Source organism: Sceloporus undulatus, chromosome 4 (assembly GCF_019175285.1).
Source record: "Sceloporus undulatus isolate JIND9_A2432 ecotype Alabama chromosome 4, SceUnd_v1.1, whole genome shotgun sequence".
Taxonomy (NCBI): domain Eukaryota; kingdom Metazoa; phylum Chordata; class Lepidosauria; order Squamata; family Phrynosomatidae; genus Sceloporus; species Sceloporus undulatus.
This window is the reverse complement of record NC_056525.1, coordinates 79717177-79738412: the sequence shown is the minus strand read 5'-3', so window position 1 is coordinate 79738412 and position 21236 is coordinate 79717177. Positions and strand designations below refer to the sequence as shown.

Below are 21236 nucleotides of genomic sequence, written 5' to 3'. Positions count from 1 at the left end.
TCGTACAGTTTACCACTTCCAAGTAGATAGGGATACCCCAGTGTTGTTGAGAATGTAATTACTTATTGGAGAAACTGGTCCAACTCAAATCAACTTCATCTAGGCATGAATAGGTATAATAAATTAGTGTACGCCACTCAAACTGTCCATTGCTGCCAACGTAAAGGTTATGGTTGTGTACTAGACAGCATGGTAATCTGAGATTTATTAATGGATCTTCCAGAAAGAGGGATTCTGCTTTTTTCCTGTACCAAGCCTGAACTCACTTATATTTAAAATTGCAGGCATGAATACCAACAAAGCTGTTTTCAGCTGGCTGCCATATTCTGAATCAGTTGGAGTTTCTGGACTTAGTACAAAGGTAGCCCAATGTAGAGCCTGAGGCGTATGCTTGCCATAAGATAGGGAATTCCCATCCCCACATTTTTTACTTCTCACTAGAAATATAACACCACAGCAATATTTAGTATCATAGAATCATAGAGTTGGAAGAGACCACAAGGGCCATCCAGTCCAACCCCCTGCCATGCAGGAAATCACAATCAAAGCATCCCCGACACCCAGTGGATGTTCCACTGGAAATAAAAACCTAATTCAAGATTATAAGATACACCAGCATTTACCCAGCACAGCCCCACCATTCATCAAAGTGGAGTTGGAAACTTGGAAGAACAATTTTCATGACCACCATGGCTCCTCTCATCAGCATTTTCTTCAAAAGCCAGCAAGGCCAGCCACAGGGTGTTGTCTCCATTGAAAAAAAAATTACTTTAAAAATTTAGAATTATAGAGTTGGAATAACTTGTACAGTTGGTAGTTGTGGACTTGCCATCTGTTGATTCAAACATCTGTGGATGCAAGCTGCATTGTCCCAAATAGAGGTGTGTGCGCATGGCCACACCACCATTAGGGACAGCCTGCATTGTCCCTAATGGCAGCGCAACTGCATGCACACACCACCATTGGGCACAATGGGGGCTGCATGCACATGCCACCATTGGGGGCTTGAGCACCCACAGATTTGAGTACCTGTGGGGGGGGGCGGGGAATGGATCTCCTGTGAACACCATGGGCTGCCTATAATCCACACTACTTCCTGATGCAGGATTTTTAACAGACAGCTGTACAAACTCTGCCTGAAGATCTCTTGTTAGGGAGAATCCACACACACCCCTTACCATCGACAGCTCTTAAACGGTCTATCACTTATATCCTAGAGAACTGGTAAACAGTACATGTGACTCTCACAAAGTCCCATGCAGATATAGGATTTGGCCGCTGGGCCTTCCTTAAGGTGCAGCAAAAATAGGAACAGTTCATTTTTGGACCACAGTTTCCAAAACCAAACAACCAGTTTTGATTTCCAAAAACAAACATCTCCCAGCCTTCAGATGTCCCCCAATTCTCTCTTCTGGCTTGCCCACAACCATCTACAAGACTTTAAAGAAGAGCTAGTTGACTATTTAACCACTATAAAGTTATTTTAGAACAATACTGGTTTGTTTTTAAAAGACAATCATTGCATTATGAACCTGGGAGGAACTGGGGATGGGGGAATCAGTGATGCCTGTCCTTACCCAAAGCCTACAGTATTGTCGGAAATGCAGTTATTAGCCAAGTGATCAGGAATAACTGTAGGTGACACAGGCAATGGCTCCTCTTCATTGACTCCATCCAGCTTCACCTTCTTGACAGGTACATTTCCCACAAATGTGGAGACTCTCTTGACCCGGATGGCTGGGCGGGGACCAGGTAAGGACATCAAACCAGGAATGCTCAGCACGCCAGAATTCACAGCATTCAGAACAGGGTTAAGATAAACATGTGACGAGGGGAACATGCTAGTCCCTACCTTGCTTGTCAGTCTCCACATGAAAAATAAGTGTTCATGACTATGTAGAAAGCCTCCATCCATAACGGATGCTTTCCTCTATCAACTCTTGGTCTCTACCTGTGTGTCCTGTCCCAGCATGTATATTTACATCCTATGCTAAATGCCTTAATAGGGCTAATAACTTTTTATGCATTTATTTCCATCTTTCATTGCCATCTGGTAATATATAGATATAGAGCATGAGCATGCTAACCTCTTGGTGTTTACCAAAGCAGGCCTCAACTTATATAGCAGTGTTTAAAAATTTACAAATACCAATTTAACAAGTAAATGTTCCTTGTAATTAAGATCTTTTTTTTTGTGCAAGTTAGTGACATAGAACTGTTATAATTGCATTGGGAATAAGACTTGACTGTAACACTGAGAGACAAATGGGGTTGGGGAACAGTATGTAAGTGCAATACAAAACAATTCTTATTTCACTAAAATTCTAATAGTGAGAGTAAATTTAGAGAATGACAGGTAATTGCATCCCTCTATCCCCATTCAATGTTGTATTGCTGTATGAAAGACAATCTGATGGAGCAATAGATTGTTTTTCATGCTAAAGGGAAATGTGAATCTCTAGAAAAGGATGCATCTCTGCAGATTCTTGCTGTTGTGACATTTTTCACTGAAAGACAATACTTCCTTCTAATTCTTACTTCGGTTTTGTGTTGTGCAACAATCAGAACCAACTACCAAAAAATATTTCACTGGAAAATTGGGAGGTCCAACTTAATGTCATACTTCACAGATGTGACATTGGATGTTGAACACTGCCATATTCTTTTTCTCCAAGAAAAGAATCCATACATTGGGGCTTGTTTTTCATAGAAAGAAGTTTCAGCTATCCATGACGTCCTTCCCTTTGATTTTCCACACCCAGTTAATATGCTTCAGTGTAGATTGTAAACATTCAGTAAAGTACTGGGAAGCATACATTCTTAGATCAATACTACTCGAGTGTCTCTAGTTAGGGATTCTTCTTAGATCAATACTATCCAGTGTCTGTAGTTGAGGATTCTGGAAAAGTGATTTGAGAGAACTTTTCTTCTTAAGATCAAGAACACATTCTAGTGTTACATAGCGGATTGTATTATTGTTTTTACCTTTAAAAAAAAACCCTGAATATATTTTTCTAAAGTACTCAAAAGTAAGTAAACATTCAGGAATTGGAAAATTCTGAAAATACCAAATGAAATGGTATTGAGAAGTGTCAGAGGCTACTGGGTGAGAACTGTTTTTGCACAAAGAAAATGAGCAGACATGCACATGCTCTCCAAGGAAAAAAAATCCCATGCACCCAAAAAACGCAAGTGTGATAAACTTTCATCTAGAAGAAAGACTGGTTTTTGGACTGCCTGAGATCTTTCTCCTATTGGACATATTTGCTAATATAGGTTAGGATTGTTTATATTTGCCTTTTTCCCCACACCAGTTTGTTCTTGCACTACTTGTTAACTAAAACAGTCTTGAAAACCTTGGTCCTACTTTTGAAGAAAAAGAACACATTAGGTGAGCAAAAATAGGGGTGTCCTCTTCAAAATGGAGGGGGAGTATGATACTTTATAGATGTGGTGGATAAGGGTTTTTCTTCTTTTTGATACTCTATTAAAAGAGTATCATTGCCTCTGGTTATCACAGAATACCCTTTCTGAACGTGGAAGGGTTGTTGTTTTTTTACCTCCAACTCTAATAATTGTTTGACCTCCAATTCCGTAAGTCCACTAGCCACTGTGATTGGGAATACCATGGCTTGGACAATTTAGTGCTCAGTTGTATATCTTTACTATTTAGGATCTTCTCCCGCTCTTTTCATGGCTGCCCTTCCCATTCTTAGTCTTCTCCTTATCTCTTGACTGCAGTCTGTGTTCGGAATGATATTTGATTCCAGGTATATGAGAAATCTGTCGTTATTTCAATTTCCTCATTGTCTAATTTGAATTTATGTAAGTCCTCCGTGGTCATTAACCCATTTCCTATTCCCTATTATTCAGAAGTGCACTTCTTATTGCTCCTACCCCTAATGAATTGCTGAATTGAACCAGGCTGAGTGTTTAGCAAACTGTGCTCCATCTGATTTATGCTTGCTGAAAATGAATGGTTCTGAGTGAGTAACAAATGCCAAATTCCTTCAAAACCCATTCATCATATTTCATATTATGTACTACTAGGCAGAGCTTTTGGGTAATGGGGCTAATATACATGTCAGCCCATTTGTGTGTGTATGTTTTAAAGTAGACATACAGAAAGATGGCCCCAAGATAAATTGTGCGTGCAGCAGGGACCTGAGGCAACAAGGCCAACAAGATGGTAGGGAGTATCCTGGGCTTCTGAGTCTTGCAGATAATCAAGATCTTGCGGATTTTATTTTATTTTTATTGGGAAGAAATGATGTTCTGTCAGAAAACATTTTATCTGTAGAAATGGTAAGATTTCAGAGCTCTTAACATGGAAAGATGTTGTAAATGTTTTCCACTATACTGAATATTTTATTTTGAAGTATACTTCATTTGGTCACTTGAATAAACATTTTCAGAGCAAAAATGGAAGGCAGTTAACAGATACAGTATATCCTAATATACACTGAAAAAGACTTGTCAATTTTCTTTTGATATTTTGTTTTCACTTTTCATTGAATAGCAGATAGTTTGATATCATATGTTAAAAAATGTAGTGTGACAACAATCCCTACCATGTTAATAGCATTTTGGTGCAGATGTGCATGAAATCAGCATCTGAAATTCAGACATCACCAAATTACTACTGTGGTTTTTGCATTCTTGGGAGGTTTGAAATTTAATTTTGTGTGCCAAAGATGTCACCTGAGAGTATCCTCAATGAAGTTCACATGGATTTTAAAAATTATTTTTTGTAGAAAGTAGGGGAATGGGAATAGAAGAACAGATGGAAAACAGAGATGGGGAAATAGCAGAAAAGTCTAATTGGGTAATTGAAGTTAAGAGGCTATTAAAGATGACCCAGTAGTCTATTGGCTGTGTGCCGTGGAGAATGGAGCTGGTCTCTTTTCCTCAGCCTCATATGTACTGATAAATATTCCAAAGACAAAGTAGCCCAGACATTCCACCAAAGGCAATGCAGAATGAGAACTGAGGAATGATTTAAAGGATTGAAGGAGAAAAGGACATGGAATAAGGCCCAAATCAGAATTGACACACAGGCAATATATCTTTCCTCAGACGTCTTTTGCAGTTAGAAAAATGGTAGAAAAGAAGAAGACAGGATTAGACCCAAGACCTATTTAGTTGAGGCTTTTCCCACAGTTGCAAACCACTTGCTTATGGGAAGCCCACAAGGACAGCCTGTATTCCCCAGCAACTGGCTTTCACGAACATAGTACAGTGCTCCTGCACCATGCGTGGATGCATTTTACACTGCTGTACATTTTACACCACTGTACTCTGATACTGAATTAAAGTACTGTATGTTGATCACAACTATTAGCTATTGACAGTTCACAGAGAAGGAACACAAGGGCTGAAGGGGCTATTTGCTTAATCGTTTCACCTCCAGAGATATTTCTGTCCAAAATCCATTCTTCTGCCTGCTTTTCTTCACATGGTAGTAGGGTTCCAAGACCCTGGCCCTTCTACTCTAAGCCTCAGGGTTCCCTAGAAGGACTCTCAAGATGAAAACATTGACTTAAAAAGACAAGGTTTTTTAAAATGTGCTTCTGAACCTTGCTTCAGCGTAGTTGCTGTAGATCAGGTGATTTGCTTCTTCACATCTTTCCCAGCCCTTGTCCCCACCTCAAAGTTTCTCCAACTATGGTAAATAGCAGAGTTTAGCAAGAGGGAGCCAGCAGTGTGAGGAAATACTGAGCCGTGTCACTAACTGTTTACTCAGGGGTATGAATATGGTATACAGAACTGTTGCTTTGTGGCTTTTTCATCTTCTTGTTAACTTTTCAAGTTGTCTTCTCACCATCATCATCCTATTCTAAATTCCCGAAGTTCCAGTACAGTTCCTTTTCTCAGTACAAGGTGTACATGACTTTTATTATTGTTAGCAAAAATCCTAGTAAAAATGTTTTTAACTCTGCTTATGCACTTGATTCCTTTCTCTTTTAATGTTTCATATCACTATTCTCTCTTCCTTATCGTCTTTCTCCTTCTCACATCTCCTGAATCTCCTAGATAACCTTTTCTCCTTGCTTATTTCCCTTCCTCCTTCCCATCTCTCCTTTTAACTTCTGCACATATCTCCTCTTTCATTTCCTAGTTCCTCTCCTTCTCTCCTTCTTGTCTTCTTTCCTTTCCTCCCACAATTGCTCAATTGATATCTTCTCGTTCTTTTTTTTTCTTTCTTCTTACTTCTGACATCTCCTAGTTACACTCATCTTGACCTCCTTCCTTTTCCTTGTCTTGTTTTTCTTCTCCTCCCTCCCCAATTATCTTGGTTATATTTGTTGCATGCTCTCTCTCTCTCCCCCTCCCATCTCTTTTCCCAAATGCCCTTGTCTTCCTGTCATACCTTCTCTTTCCAACTCCACTTCTTTTCCTGTCATGCACTTTCTTTTCTTTCTCCTTCCCTTCATTTTGGTTTTTCCAATTCTTTCTCCTTTGGCTTATCCCCACCTAGAATATCTTGAAAACGTGAAAGAGATGTTAATCTTAACACTTTTAATCTGTTAACACACTTTAAATTCAGTAGGATTTATGCTGAATAATTGCACTATAAGTCTCTATTATAATTGTTAGAATTATAATGTTTATTATGGGAGGGTAAGGGGGAATTCTACAACCTGATTGTAAAAAAGGAAAGAAAATATGTTCAGTGAAGGGCACTGATTAATGGGAAAAGCCCAGTAAGAACAGAGTGTGCCTTTATTGGATGGTAAAGGTTCCTTTGGTTGCACTGCAACTACCATATGTTAATAAAAGCTGTGCTGGTGAGAGTGTTAAAATAATTCAGGGGAAGGGTTTTGTTTAAGGTTTTAACTCAAACCAGAGCTTGGGAAACAAGCTGTGGCTGGACTACAGTTTTGCTGTAGTCTTCATAGCACTGCTTGAGAAGGTGTTAAAAACTACGCTATTTTTTAAATTTAGCCCCCCCCCCCCCCTTTGTTCAACTTGTAGTCTGAAATTTAACTTGAGGCCTGAAACAGATGGGCCAAAAACAGCATCTTCGGACTGATCTGGGCGTTCAGATGATATATACCCATGATGGCGAACCTATGGCACTCCAGGCATGGGGCGAGGGAGAAGGCAGAACGGGCACGTGTGTGCCCGTTCTGTCTCCCCCTGCCATTTTCGGGCCTCCCGCTGTCTCTCTGAGACAGCGGGAAGCCAGAAAATGGTACCTGGGAGAAGGAAACAGGCACATGCGTCTGGCTGCTCCTCCCAGCCCTCTTCCCTCCCGGCTTCCCATCACTCCGCGTGAAAGGGCTCCATGGAGCCCTTTCGCGCAGAGGGAAGGGCTGAAGAGAAGGGGGCTGGGACACGTGCCTCTCAGAGACAGCTGGAGGCCGGGAAAGGGCGCGAGGGAAATCCCCGCCCCTGGAGGGTGGAAGCCCTGCCCTTGGAGGGTGGAAGCCCCGTCCTCGGAGGGTGGAAGCCCTGCCTCTGGCACGGGCCCTGCCCCCGGAAGGCGGAAGCTCCACCCTTGGCATGGCGACCTAAAAAGGTTCGCCATCACTGATATATACTCTCATTGGCATTGGGCCAAAGCTGTGCCGTGGATGCCTAAGGCAGCCCATACCCAACACAAAAGGAACACAAAAAAGAGAGTGCTCCTTGCCAGCAGTTTGTTGTAGATACCGGCAGTGGCTGGCTTTGGGGCTGCAGCATCTGGTTGCTGTAGTCCTGCACTGCTCAGGGCACACTTATGGTTGGAGTGACCAGAGACTGCTCCCAGCCGCTCGTCTGCTCGAGACCTGGATTTCCACTGAGATAATTCTTTTTCATTTGTTAGACTTTGCCATTTTTATCCTCTGAGCAACTGTGGCTGATGATCAATGTATCAAGCTTAATATCACCAGGAACATCTCATGGGTCTCATTGACATCTGAAATTCCAAGACCGGAGATGCTTCTGACCTAGCAACGATAGGTGAACAAATTATGGAACTCTCCCACTTTACCTTTATTCTGTTTAAATTTCAAATACAAAGCTCATATTTTGTTTCAAAAAAAAAAGAAGAAGAAGAAGAAGAAGAAGAAGAAATCAGGAGAAATGCACCATGAGTATTTGTATACAGTGTACAGTTTATGTCTAGGAATGTTTGAATAAGGGATGATATCAGAACAGTAGCATAAACAAAGACCTTGGGATACAGATGTGCTGTGTAACAAAGTAATTACCAGCTTGAATGCCTGCTTTGATAGCTGACCTATTCTTTTGGACATATTTAAAAGTATTCATTCAGTGATTGAATTTGTCAAGTGCCTGCACCAAGCTGATTAGGCTGCTTAGATATGAAAATTACATAAAGTTTAAGTCAATGATTCTTCAACGGTAATCGGCAGTTTGGGATATAAAAAGGCTGCCATTTTTTACTTTTACATTTGCATTTTTAAACCTCAAATTAGCTTGATCTTCAATATGAAATTTGTGAATTTGGAGAGCCTGTGAGATTAGGATAAAAATAATACAAGAGCATGCTGAGAAACTTTCCAAAGCAAACATGAGAAAACACTACTTAAAGTCCTTACAGCATTCTGATACATCAGTATTGAATGTGACAAGTAAGATATATGCCTAGATACTGAACTTGTGCTGCTAAATTTGAGCATGTCCCATAATACCAAGAATGTTCTCAATCAAGATATTATGATTTAGGTGATATTTTTTTGTTGGCTCTGTCCATGTACAAGCCAAGCATTGCCTTTCTGCTATATACAGCAGGGATAGGAATCATTCCACTTTCTGCATATTGATGAACTGCACCCCTTAGCATAAAGATACATAGTAGTACACCTACTGGTAACCTCAAGGCTCAACTTCTGCAATGTCAGAATGTTTGCTACTTTTGTACCAGATCCAGAAACTCCAACTGGTTCAGAATATGGCAGTCAGACCAATTAAAGGTACATCTAGGAGGGACCTCATCACACCAATTAAAATCACTCCACTGGCTACCAATTACTTTCCAGACAAAGTGTTGGTTATTACCTTTAAAGTCCTACATGGTTTGGGTCCAGGTTATTGCCTTTTCCTATGTAATCTGCTGCCCCCAGACTGTGCAACAACCTGCTGGAGGTGATACAACTGAAAACGCTGACTGCTTTTAAAACAGCACTAAAGACATATCTCTTCTGGCAGACCTATCCAGTCAGTTTTAAATCATTACTTTTTAATTGGTATATTTTAACAATTTTATTATATAAATGCATTTTAATGGTTTTATAGTACTGGGTTTTAACTGTTTGTTTTAAAGTATTTTTTTAAATTGTGTTTTGTATTTTAACATGTTGTACCTGGAGCCTTGATGAAAAGCAGGAAAGAAATAAAATTATTATTGTTGTTGTTATTGTTATTGTTATCATTCTTCACTATTCATTATACTTCCAAGGACTGTTGGGAGTTGTAATCCAACAATACATTGAAAACCGCACAACTTCTACCTCAGATCTAAAGATACACTCTCTCTTTATTTATAGCATTCAAAACAAAACTACACTTGTTTAAAGAGATGTGTGATTCTATCACATATGTACCATATTCCTTGCTTCAAGCAAGTTTATTTGAAATGGTGTTGGACAAGGGAGAAGATTTAAGAAGATTTAGAAAGTTTATCTCTATCTTTCTAAAGGAAATTAAACCCATTTGAAGACAAAGATTAGATTAGTTGGATTGGGGTTAGTTCAAGAATACAGTTGCAGTTTCAACTGTTTTTAATGGGATTTAAATTAAACCAAGTCATTACTAACATGTGACAGTTCTTTCACTGGGAATAATGTGCAGCTGACGGTGTGCATCGACACAGACAGGAAAATCCAGTTTGCCTTCAGGTTACCATGTGCAGCGTCCATGTGCTTGTCCTCACAATTGCCACACACCACAAGGGAAGTTCAGGAGCATTGGCCACACATAGTTCTCCCTTTCAAATCCATCCTTGTCTGTTAAATTGTAGTATGTGTGCCCACACCACCATGGTGGCTCCCAGTTTTCCCTTCCCACATTATGAGAATGTTCGTATTTCTGAATTCCTCCCCCTGGCCCCACAATAATATTATTATGGAGTGCAGTCCGCACACACATGCAAATATCCAGATTTTCCCCTCAAAACCAGGCTAAATCCCCACTTTCCCCCCTCTGGATTAAATCACTGAAGTGATGAAAAGGCCTAAGTTTGGCCTAATTGTACCATATGTTGTTTGGACATCTTGCTGTGAAAACTAGGTGAGACTTTTTTATTTGGCCTGTATAGATGTGCTGTCACCTACTCCTAGTGCTACCCACTCCTTCCAGTTTAGTAAATAAGTCTTCTGTGAGATAACAGCAAAACTTTTATTAAGCAACAAAAATGATGTTAACAGTTTGACTTCTGAAGACAGAACTATTGTAACCTGTTACAAACATTTGGAAAGCAATACACTCTTCAGGTTTGTTGTGGGCTTTGGTCTATTTACCCATTTCCCCCCAAACATTCACACATCTGTTCTTGCCCATTCACACGCCCTTTTCTCAGATCCCTGCCATTCCTTCCCATGAGATTGACCTTGATGATAGCAAGTGTTAGTACTTCTCCCCTACACATCTAGTCATTTTCCAGCCAGGCATTATGGTGTCTATGAATACAATTGGCCCTCTGTAACCATGGATTCTTTAATCATGGATTTAACCATCCACAGCTTGAAAATATTTTATAAAAATATAAAGGCCAAAAAATAAACATTGATTTTGCCATTTTATATAAGGGATGCCATTTTACTATGCCATTGTATCTAATGAGATTTGAGCTTCCATGGTTTTTGGCATCCCAGAACCAAACACCAGAAGATTCTGAAGGCCCATTGTACAACGTGTACCATCATACACTAATACATATCTCCACATTACATTGTATGGATACCATCTGAGCATAACTATAATAAAAAACAGCAATATTTTAAATCCAGTAATAACAAAAATAACATATCCATTAATGAAGGCATGGTATATCCTTGCAAGAGAAAGTCAGTAATACAGTATTATCTCATGGCCAGACCCTAGCAGATCAGATCCTGGCACAAGCCCTAGATCTGAATAGAACCAATGGTTCTCACTTACAGTACTTGATATTATGTTCCTCACTTTGCAAATCTGAGTTATCTAGGGCGGGTTACAGACCGCCGAAAAGCAGTGGTCTGCTGCCGCTGCCGGTTGCAGCGTCCGGGAACTGCAGAAGCCAAATGGCACGGTTCCTGGACACTGCAAAGAAGGAGCGTGAAAATCGCGCTCCTTCCTGTGCCCTGGAAGAGATGCCGCAAGTGCCGAAGCGCGCACTCGTGGCGTCATTTCCGGGGCACGATGTGTGGACGCAGTGCGTCCGCTACGTCAAGATGGTGGCAGCCGTGTGGAACGGCCGCCGCCATTTCATACGGACTCAGTCCGTACTAGAGTTAGGGGCGTCTGGAAGAGACGCCCCTTTCTAACCCTAGTACGGACTGAGTCCGTGCTAGGCTGCCCGTTTGTAATGGGCCCAGGTTTACAAATAAAAGTGTTGGAAAACAGGGGCAGTTCTGACATGGAATGTGTAGTTTGCTTCTGGTCCTTGATTGTGCCACATTATCACTGAGATCATTTTTGTTGGTCAGTTGATGTTGGGAGACTACACTGGCAATTGCAGTGTGTGTTTATGTATGGACTGGTTTTCAGATGAAAGGCTGGTTTCATTCACCTCCTTGGTTCTATATTCCATGGATGCTGTCTGGTTTTGCTTTGCGAACGAAGATTCAGGAAGGACACATCCCACGCTTTCTACAAGCGCATTGGTGACTAAAAAGGCCAATCTGGGACAAACAGGTCCGGTTGCAGAATGAACAGCGGAAAGTCTCCTTGGGTGATGTTTCCGGGTTGTGGTTCTTTCTGCGTTGTTGTTTCTCTTTGAGACTCGTTCACCGTGAGCTTTCGAAAAAGGCTGCAGCATCGTGGATAGTGCGTCTCCATGCCTCCCGATGCGAGGCCAGGGCGGACCATTGTTGGTGATGAATTTGGCCAAGCCTGAGATGTTGTTTCAGGGAGTCCTTGTATCTCTTCTTTGGGGCGCCCCTCTTACGCTGACCTGTGGCGAGTTCACCATAGAATACTATTTTGGGAAGGCAATGGTCCTTCATCCTGGAAACGTGTCCTGCCCAGCGCAGCTGCATCCTCAATAGCATGGCCTCAATGCTGGTGATCCCTGCTTGCTCAAGGACAGCAACATTTGTCACATAGTCAGTCCAGTGTATATTTAAAATTGTGCGTAAACAGCACTGGTGAAAGCGTTCAAGGAGTCGTAGGTGCTGGCGATAGGTGACCCATGTTTCAGACCCATAGAGGAGAATAGACAGTACAATGGCTCTATATATACTGTTTTTTGTGCTTCGCCTCAAGTGTTTGTTACTCCAGACTCTTTTGTTAAGCCTTCCAAATGCACTATATGCCTTTGCCAGTCTGTGATCGATCTCTTTATCAATCTTGGCGTCTGAGGAGATGATGCTTCCCAGGTAGGTGAACTGCTGGACGGACTTAAGCACAGATGTGCCTACGGTGATATGGGGATGGTAGTGTTCTTCCTGAGGTGGCAGCTGGTAGAGAACTTCTGTTTTCTTCAGACTGACTTCCAGTCCAAAGAGTTCTGCAGCTGTTGCAAAACAAGATGTTAGGCGCTGCAGAGCTGCTTCCGTATGGGCCACGAGGGCAGCATCATCAGCAAAAAGCAGCTCACGGACTAGATAGTTTAGAGTCTTAATGCAGGCCCTCAGGCGGCTTAAGTTAAACAGGCTACCATCAGTACGGTAGCATATCTAAATGCAGTCTTCTTCTTTGAGATCTGCCGTAGCCCTTTGGAGCATCATGCTGAAGAAGATTGTGATTGTGATGCACTACTAAAATATATCATGATGTTCTTGTCAAATTAACTGGTAAAGAATCACTCTCTTTGTGCCTAATGTAAATGTGAATACCATTATTTCAGTTACCAATAATTGTTTGTGTCTCAATGGCAGAGTGCATGCTTTACATGCACAAGACCTCAGATCTAATTCAGATAGCTCCAGGAAGGGCTGAGATAAACTTCTGTCTGGAAGGTTAAATATAACACTGTGACAAACTGACCATAGAATATAAGGTAACTGCCTATATTCCTTATTACAGTTACAATATTAACTATTGAAAGGAGTGTGTGTGTGTGTGTGTATGATTTCTTAATTTTTAAGTAGACCTCTGAATGTAATCCTTCCCTCTGTCTGAGCTGATAGAAAGAGCCAGATGTTTTTAAAGGTAGAAAAGCTATGGGGACTGCAATGCAGTCAGCCTGTTAAAGATGAGAAGGATGTTCAGAAGTGTTTTGAATTAATTACAGTTAGAAACACAAACATTATATCACAGCATCTGAAAGTTTCTTAGGAAAGCTGTTCTCAAATGTATCCTTTTTCTGTAAACAAAACAAAAAAACCATTTAACTCAATTTGAAACAGCCTATCCCAATTCACCATCACGGTTAAGTCGACCTCATAATTTTGTTTCTAGAAGAAATAAAAACAATGTGCCTTAAAGACTGAGCTGGCCCAGGATAAAATAAATGAGAAAGAGGCTAATGTTTGTATATTAATTTAAGTTGACAATACTTATAACCAAGTGATATTAATGAAGGTTAACAAGGTTAATATTTAATGAAGATTACACTTTAGGAATTTGTTGATAAAGGTAGTCCATTTTGAAGAATGGGAGTTTCATTTCAGAAGCGAACATAAAAATCAGTTCCCTATGGTCTGGCCAGAAGAGCTTCTGGAAACACTTTTCCTGTTCATTTCAGGTCCCAAACACACTGCAGAAATAATCCACAACAGACTACAATTCCCAGGCCTCCCTAGCACTGAGCCAGGACAGTTAAAGTGGTCTCAAACTGGATTATTTCTGCAGAAATTCTTATATTAGGGAGTAGAGCAAGAAGAAAAAGTTTTAACTTTTACAGACACAGCTGCAACTCATAGTAGTGGTTGAAACTATGGTACATGATGAAAGTCAGTGTTGTTCCATTGATGTTATGATGGTTAATCTTGATTTTTAAGAATTAAAGAGACTGATATCTTTTGCATGCTGAGTGCTCTGGAACTGGAGAAATGGATGGGCTATTGTGGGAGAAAAGCTTCAGGTCTAGGGTAAGTTCTCCAAACTGATAAGATCAGAGGAACTGAAAGATATACGTTTTGCTCATGTGGAAGAATTAGCAAAGGAAAATGCATCATCTTACTAAACAACATGAACCACACTAACCTCAAAACCAATCTTGGCCATTGAAGGTGGTACAGAATTTGGTGGAAGTACTTCTTTCCTGGCCTCCACCGGTGGTTAGGGGAGTTTTAATCAATTCCACCAGCTGCATTCAAGCAGTGGAAATATCTGCTAGCTCTAAACTATCCAGCCAAGTAAGCAGAAACTAACAGAAGGGCTCAGATTGGGGGCATTTCAGTGGTGGGAGTGTGATAATGGCACTGATGGCTTTCAAGCCATTGCACCCAAAGTCACAGAAACTCACTTATCAAGCCTCAGAGCCATACTGCCCCATAGCATAATCCCATCCCCCCAGCTGATACACCAGGCCTAAGCCTTGGAATGCAGTAATGAATTCCTCACTTTACTGGGCCTCTTGCAGCATCTAGTGGAATTTTTTGGGCATCCTGGTCCCCTTGGCACCTCAAAATGTTTTTTTGCTTCCCTCAGGTTCCCCATAATTGTATAACTCAGTTTTACTCCCCTTTAAATTCCTTTTTACTGTTCAGAGATATCTCTGCCAGAATTGCTGGTTCAGGTTTTTTTTAGCAATAGCAGGTACATTTCTCTACCGCTTACCAATGTACTAAGCTGTTTACAAAGTATAAGCTAATTGCCCCCCAACAAGCTGGCTACTCATTTTAGTGAACTATGGAAGGATGCCAGGTTGAGTTGACCCAGAGCCCCTGGCTGGTATTGAACTCACAACGTTGTGATTTGTGAGTGAGTGGCTGCAGTACAAGCATTTAACGCCTGCGTCACCAGGACTCCCTTTGTAAATTCCAGCTCTGTTGCATTTAACACAATCCTGGCAAAAATACACACCGACAAGACACATACCTTGTTCTTAAAATCTGTTCAGGGGACCTGGGCCAGACCTTTTACATATTAACTTTGTCCCTATTGGCACTTCCTTAAGAACTTAAAAATTCTGTGTAAACCTTTCCCTCGAACTTGTGTGATTTTGGTTATTGATTTTGAAAGTATCAATACCAAGATTTAACATTTTTTTCTTTTAGTATCATGCTTAAATTAGTGAAATATTGTAACCATACAAAGAATCTGAACACTTTATTGTCAAACATTTACTTCAAAGAATAAGGAGTGGACTTCATGGTCTGTTAGCAAGGCACACTTATAGGCATACACTTCCTAGAAGTTTCTTTCCATCACAAATATATTTTAGCTGTCATATATGACATGACATATAGGAAAAAAGTGAGACATTTATGCAGATCTGTGATCACACACACACACACACACACACAGAGAGAGCTTGACTGAGAAATGCAGTTAAATTTCACATTCTGAATCTGTTCCTTCCAGGCATGACACATTAGTATTCAACTGACAGCTGCCTATAGGTAGTAATATTGTTTTGTCCATAACCGGAGGGAACAATCAGACTAAGCCATTCTCCAGCTATAAACCAGCCAAAGTAATTGGGTTTAATTTTAATTTTTGTAATAGCTTTAAATTAATAGAAGCAGCTGCTGTCACAGTGTGTGGGTGTCCTTTTCTAGCAGGCGTAGAACAAAAAATAAATAAATAAATAAATAAATAAAAATAAATAAAAGGGGGGGGAGGAGTAAACAATGTCTGTTTAAGACATAGAGGTTAATGCATATATATCAAGACTTCCATTGGCCAGGTCTAGTGCCCTGTCTCTTTTATTTTTCTGTCTTTCCTTTCACCCTTTTCTCATTTCCAGGTAAGATCTAAATCTGATTATATTTCTGTATGTAAAGATGCCTTGTTGGTGCTGAAATATTGACTCTCCTCCATTGGACCAGGGGAAAGATTTAACACTGACAAAAGTGTTAAGTGTGATAAGAATAGATTAACAGCTTTAAATCAATCAATCAATCAATCAAAGAGCAATAATGAAGAGAGAGCCCCTTCATCTATTGAGGTTCAAGAGCTGGAGCATGAGGAAAGACATATAATGTTAATTTCATCTCTTTCCTCTGTTTCATATTAAGAAGAAAATAAAGGTTAAAACTGAACTTCTGCAGATGCTTGGTTTCTGAGAACTATTACAGTGGGACACATTACTATTGCTATGTCTGTAAATTATATTACATTTTCTTCCCCATCATTACCTGATAGTAGCTGACTTCTACAACCATTAGATGGAACCTGTTTACTATACTGCTTAATTGAATAAGTTAGTGTCTGGAGGATGATAGCATGTTTTTCCAAATAAGACTGGAGAATTGTTATATTTGATTACAAGACTCTTGTGGAGTCTGTCCAGATAGATAAAGGTACAAAGCCTGTACCCACAGCCAGCCTTTCTAGGGAATGAATCTTTTGCTCACCCACCCAATACTGGTACATAATCATGTTTAATGTTGCTGGAAGTGCAAAGATACTAAACAGACCAAGACTGACCTATTTGAATTAATATTTTAAAGATGTATCCATTGGCAGCTGTGGTTTTTCCTTTTATTTCACCTGCCTCCCCTACTCTCTGTTTCTTACATCTGAAGGCATGCTGTGATTTTCTTTGTTGTTAGCTGTCCTCGAGTCGGTTCCAACTCATGGCGACCCCGTGGATGAGACATCTCCTAGAATCCCTATCCTCCACTGTCCTGCCCAGATCCTGCAAGTCTTTAACTATTTCAATTTCCTTGTTGTCTAGACTGAATTTGTGTATTTCTTCGGTGGGCATTATTATTTATTTTTATTTTTTTGTTCAATATCAGACCTGCCTTTGCACTTTTCATCTTTGACCTTCCTTATTAACTCTTCCAATTCCTGAATGTCTTCTACTATTATTATGGTGTCGTCTGCATATCTTAGGTTGTTAATGTTGCTTCCTCCTATCTTCACTCCTCTTTTTTCTGATTCTAATTCTGCTTTTCTTATGATGTTTTTTTAGAATGCAGCGTGCCCATGGCATACGCGAGTGCACTATATGCAGCTTTGAACTTACGTTGAAGTCACATGGCAATTAAAGAAATGGCACGCACCCATGGGTGTACGTGCTGCTCTGCACCATGAGCATGTGCCCCATTGTCAGCAATGGGGTGAGAGCATACGTGGATTTCTCCTTACATGGGGGGGATCCAGAACGGACCCCCAGCGTAAGGGAAGGGTCCGCTGTATAAGTTAAACAAGTAAGATGATAGAATGCAGCCTTGCCTGACCCCTTTGTCTATTGGGAACTACTCTGTTTCCTCAAATTCTGTTCTGACGTGGCCTCTTGTCCTTGGTACAGATTCTTCATCAGGACTTTCAGATGTAGTGGCACACCCATGTCTTTAAGTGCATTCCATAGCATTTTGTGATTTGTACAATCAAATGCTTTGCTGTAGTCTACAAAACATGCGCTGAATTTTTAAAAATTCTTTGGTTCACTCCATTAGCTATCGCATGTTTGCAATGTGGTCCCTAGTGCCTCTTCCTTTTCTGAATCTTGCTTGTACCTCTAGAATTTCTCTCTCCATGTATGGTTGCAGTCTATGCTGCAGAATTTTGAGCATTATTTTGCTTGCATGTGAGTGCTATTGTCCTATAGCTGCTGCAGTCTTTTGTGTCTCCTTTCTTGTGGATTGGTATGTACATTGACTGTTTCCAGTCTGTTGGCCACCACTTTGTTTTCCATATCTGTTGGCATATTTCAATTAGCACTAAAGTTACATCTGTCTGTAGGCACTGTAGCAGTTCAATTGGGATATCACGTGTTCCTGGTGATTTGTTTTTTCCCTTTTCCTTTATTGCAGATTCCACTTCACATCTTAGAATTTGGGTTCGTCGTCATATGGCTCCTCATTCCAAATATCATTCATTCCCTCATCTCTTTTATATAATTCTTCTGTGTATTGCCTCCAGCAGCTTTTTATTTTTTATTTTTCCTATATGATGTTCTTTTTTTCTCCATAGAGCATCCCTGCCCTCGGTCTGAGCTTGGCTTTCATTTCTTGGATTTTTTTATAGAGGTCTCTCGTTCTTCCCCTTTTGTTGTTTTCTTCTATTTTTCTGCATTGGTCACTGTAGTATTTCTCCCTATCCCTGCGTGTCAGACGTTGAACAGTTCATACTTCTGGCTTTGTTTCTATCCCCTTTTGCTTTTGCTTTTCTTCTTTCTTTTATTGTATGAAGTGTTTCACCTGTCATCCACTGTTTCTTATCTTTCTTTTTAGCCACTGTTAGTGTTTTTGTTTTTTGTTTTTTTGGTTTTGTTTTGCATTCATCCTTAATTATATCTTTGACTTCTGTCCATAGTTCTTCAGGTTCCCCGTCAATTATACTCAGAAGTTCAAGCCTGTTTCTTACATTGTCCTTGAATTCATCTGAAATGTTATTCAGGTCATATTTTGGTATAATGATGGTTTTTGCTTTCTTTTTCAGCTTAACTCTGATTTTTGTTATGAGCAGTTCATGGCCTGTGCCACATTCAGCTCCTGGTTTGGTTTTGTTCACAAGGATAGAGCTTTTCCATCTTCTACTTCCAATTATGTAGTATATCTGGTTTTTATGTTTACCATCTGGCGATGGCCAGGTGTATAGTCTCCTGTCTGGTTGTATGAAGCAGGTATTTGCAATGGATAGATTGTTGGCCTCACAGAATTCTCTCGGACACTCTCTTGCTTTGTTTCTTGTTCCTAATCCAAATCTTCCTACTGTTTTTGATTCTTCTTTGTTGCCAACTTTAGCATTCAAGTCTCCAATGATTATTTTGAAATCTTGTGATGGTATGTTGTCAATTTCTTCCTGGACTGCATCATAGAATCCCTCAATTTCTTCTTCATCTGCATTTGTAGTTGGTACATATACCTGGATTATTGTGATGTTTATAGGTTTACCCTGAAGCTTTAATGATAATATACGGTCTGTCTTTGATTTGTATCCTTTGAGTCCTCATCAGTAGAAGTATACTATCTAGATCAAGGGAAGTAATAGTGCCACTCTATTCTGCCTTGATCAGGCCTCACCTAGAATACTGTGTCTAGTTCTGGGCACCACAATTCAAAAAGGATGTTGACAAATTGGAGCGTGGAGGGCAACTAAAATGGTGACGGGTGAGGAAACCATGCCTTATGAGGAAAGACTTAGGGAGATGGGGATGTTTAGCCTGGAGAAGAGACGGTTAAGGGATGATATGTTAGCCCTCTTTAAGTATTTGAAGGGGTGTCACTTTGAGGATGAAGCAAGCTTGTTTTCTGCTGCTCCAGAGAACAGGACCTGGAACAATGAATGCAAGCTACAGGAAAAGAGATTCCTGACAGTAAGGGCTGTTCAACAGTGGAACACATTCCCTTGGAGTGTGGTGGGATCTCCTTCCTTGGAGGTCTTTAAACAGAGGCTTGATGGCCATCTGTTGGGGATACTTTGATTGTGATTTCCTGCGTGGCAGGGGGGTTGGAGTAGATGGCCTTTGTGGTCTCTTCCAACTCTACAATTCTATGAGTCTATGATTCTATGATCCTAGCTATATCTTTCCGTAGTATGAAAGTCACCCCATTTCCTCTTATTATTTTCATTTCCTGAATAGATTACTGTATAGTTGTTCGAGTCAAAGTGACTCATTCCTGTCCATTTTAACTCAGGGCCTGAACAGACAGGCCAAAATAAAGCTGCTTGGAGTCACTTTGGAGTGATGCATATGTCCTAAGAGCCTGGAAGCTGCGCCAAAGCCATGCTCCAATTCTAAGGACTGGAACACAGCTTTGGGACAGCTTCTGATCTCTTAAGATGTGTGTGTCATTTAAACAGCATACTTCCAAAGTGACCTGAAGCAGCTTTATTTTGGCCTGTCTGCTTGGGCCCTCACTCACTCCTAGTATTGCTATATTCATGTGTTCCATTTGTTACATCTTAAAAATTCACGTGTTACATCTTTAAAATCTTCTTATTTATTAAGACTTTTTATATCAGTATAAATTCAAATTATATTAATATGTATATATTAATATGAAAACCAAATAAGGGAAATCAGAACTAGTGAAGAGAGAAACATAGAAGAAGGGGAATCATGTTTTCAAAAGTGAGCAGAATTTTCAAGAACCATAGAGACAGAAGTTACAGTTGTAGGATTTGATTCTTATAGTTACTGTCATTGAGAATATGACATCTTTCAGGAAGAAAGAACTTTCATTTTTCATATGTGTAAAGCAACATGGTTATTTTGTTTGACCTTTTCTTCTCTTTTTAATGTGTTTGGATACCATGTCACTTTGCCTTAAATTGGAAGAACCAATTAAAGCCATCTTGCTGTTACATCTTGCCTGTATTGTGTGTGAATATGCATGGATTACATATTTGTAAACTAGGAGTCTGGTGATTGTGAAATTGAAAAGGCCCTCCATACCATTCAGGAGGTTGAGCCAGGTATATTTTGCTATGTGTATGAGACAGCATGAGCTATTTTAAGCCACAGACAGAGCTTTTTATTTAAATGAATGAATGAATGATTTCCCCCTTATAACAAGTGGTTGTGTCTATAATCATTTTTTACCAAGGGGCAAATTAAGGCTCTCTTAGGGAGTAGTTGTTGGGAATTTTCTGTTACTATATTGACACTTCCAGAGTTAGGGAAATGTCCTTGTGGGTGGGATTTTCTTTTTACTTGTGTGCACAGAATAATGTGTCTAGCACTGGGTGCAGTACACCTTGTCTTGGGGGTAGATGGATAGGATTTGCTACTATGTTTCAGGTATTAAACTATTTAGACTTGGTTGAACTTAATGACAACCACTTTTTGTCAAATAGTGTTAAACAAACTGGATTTTTGTAAGTTTATTTGTCAAATGAAATGGATTTCATTGATATTGCTCTCAGATTTGTGAGGAACTCTGTGACAATCTTGAAAATATTAGATTTTTCATCATGAAAGTAATGAAAGGAACTTGTTCAGCTTATTCACAGGAACTTTATCAGATTCCTGTAACTAAGCAGAACCAATTCTGGTAACTTCCTTGCCCATGACATAGTCC

At 40.1% G+C, this 21236-nt stretch overlaps 1 protein-coding gene across 1 annotated transcript in view; it reads left to right on the top strand.

The window, feature by feature from the left end:
* The window catches only part of LOC121927909 (cytosolic carboxypeptidase 6-like), an 827289-nt gene that overhangs the window by 129678 nt on the left and 676375 nt on the right, over positions 1-21236 (top strand). The gene's annotated exons all lie outside the window — the stretch shown is intronic.